We start from the raw sequence: 2,160 nt of genomic DNA, 5'->3' as shown, positions 1-2,160 counted from the left end.
ACAGGACTTTAAGCATCATCTTGCTTTTTTTAATTTAAATTTTATTTTTTAAGTTTTTAAAAAATCATTTTGCCTGGGGCTCGTAGAACTCTTATCATAATCCATACTTCCATCCATTGTGTCAAGCACATTTGTACATTTGTTACCATCATCATTCTCAAAACATTTGCTTTCTGCTTGAGTCCTATCTTGCTTTTTTTTTTTAAATCATTTTATTGGGAGTTCGTACAATTCTTATCACAGACCATATATCCATCCATTGTGTCAAGCACATTTGTACATTCTATCATGCTTTTTAAAACATCATCCTATTATTTTTCTTGTAATCATCAAGGGACTAATTTTTCGTGAGATTGTCAAGTCAGATTAAATCTCCCCTGTCAACTTTTGCTTTATTTCATTTATATCAGTTGAAGTTCGCTGGAAAAAAAAGTATAACTTTACAGGTTTGAAGATAGACTGAAGCAAATTTAATATGAGGGTAAATAAAAAAATATTGCTAAAACATCCTAGAAACATTGAACAAAAATATCAAAATTGAAGGTATCGTTTGTGGATATACCTCCATCTCGAGTTACACTTGTCTGAAGGCAGTGTTTCCGTATCTTTAGCCACCTCCAGAGAATTCTGCGTTTGTCAGTTTGCACCATGTCAGTGTGGCAGTTTGGGTAGCCTGGAGGAACTTGTGTTTCTTTTATGTTTTCTTTGAGTTTTAGGAACAAAAGGAAGTTTGAAGGGGCAAAATTAGGCCTATGGGGTGGATGGGGTAAGGTTTCCCAACAAAATGCTTGTAGGACAGCTTTTGCTACCCTTGAAGGATCAGCACGGGTATCAAGAGGGGCAAAAAATTTCTCGATGCATATTTTCTGGCTGTTTTCTCATCAGTACAGTTTTTATTTTTTTTAAAGACTTTTTAATGAACCCCTGTGATTTTCCTGTGTCCCGAAAGAGTAAGAAACAAAGGAAAAATTCTAAAATAATTTCGGAATCCAAAAAAGCGGTTGTCCTAAACATCTGAGTTGACCCCTTGGCCTTGAATTTCGCGGGCCTACCAGATCCCTTGGGAAACCACTGCTTTGATTGGGTCTGAAGACGTCCTAATCAGACTAAGATAAGCCTGTTACTGAGCGTGCTACTTGTTCTCAGCCATCCACTGATTGCATAAATATGTTTAAACATATTTTGTCTGGAATACACCCATACATTATGAACTGGAACCTTAGTTGAAATGCGTTTTGATTAACCCTCATATTTATTTGGTTTTCGTATTTATTTGCACCTTAAAAAATTCTCCATAATCATTTCCTTTCTTAACAATAACTTCATGTATCCTAATTACCATCAGTGATGTTTCAGATAAGTATGTTAAATGACTATAGCTTTTTCGTCTTCTTTTCTATATAAAAATAACTTGTGTTGAGGGATCACAATATACAAAATCGTTTAAGTGGTTAACAACAAAAAAAGAAGCAATTAAGCCCTCATATTTTAATTTCCCTTGACTAGCAAGATTTCTTAAACCAATATTATTTATTGAGTGACTAAATAAACCGAACTCCCCAATTTTAATGCCAAATGTATTGCCATCAAGTCAATCTCTACCCACCGTGATTGCTTGTATTTCAGAGTAGAACCTTCACCGTTGAAAAACCAACAACTCGTGCTCGCTTCGGCAGCACATATACTAAAATTGGAACGATACAGAGAAGATTAGCATGGCTCCTGCGCAAGGATGACACGCAAATTCGTGAAGCGTTCCATATTTTTTTAAAAAAGAAAAAAAACCAAAAAAAACAAAACAAAACCAACAACTCTCTCACTGCCATCAAGTCCATTGTGACCTATAGAACCCAGTAGGACAAAGTAGCACTGGCCCTTTGGGTTTCCAAGGCTGTAAATCTTTACAAGAGCTGAACGCTTCCTCTTTTCCTGAAGAGTGGCCGGTGGTTTTGAACTGCTGACCTTGTGGATACCAGCCAAACTTGTAACCCATTATGCCACCAGGTGTCCTCAGGGATATCGTATATTACAGAGAAGAACTACTCCTGGGGTTTTGATGGGCATACTCTTTACAGAAGCAGATTGACAGGTCTTTTTCCCATAGTGATTTTGAAAGGACAATCTTTTGGTTGCTTATAAAACTCACTGCCTGGAGGGAGG

The 2,160-nt window shown here is 36.6% G+C and overlaps 1 protein-coding gene and 1 non-coding gene across 2 annotated transcripts in view; both read left to right on the top strand.

Moving 5' to 3' along the window:
- DNAAF4 (dynein axonemal assembly factor 4) overlaps window positions 1-2,160 on the top strand; it is a 57,112-nt gene that overhangs the window by 47,077 nt on the left and 7,875 nt on the right. The gene's annotated exons all lie outside the window — the stretch shown is intronic.
- Window positions 1,661-1,767, top strand: LOC115868224. Its single transcript, XR_004045486.1, has one exon. It is a non-coding gene; the product is annotated as a U6 spliceosomal RNA (small nuclear RNA).

The sequence above is a fragment of the Echinops telfairi genome, unplaced genomic scaffold, assembly GCF_000313985.2.
Source record: "Echinops telfairi isolate 266 unplaced genomic scaffold, ASM31398v2 ScPeMD7_8;HRSCAF=38, whole genome shotgun sequence".
In the NCBI taxonomy this organism is placed as follows: Eukaryota; Metazoa; Chordata; class Mammalia; order Afrosoricida; family Tenrecidae; genus Echinops; species Echinops telfairi.
The sequence above is the reverse complement of the archived record's forward strand: the minus strand, read 5'-3'. Positions and strand labels throughout refer to the sequence as shown.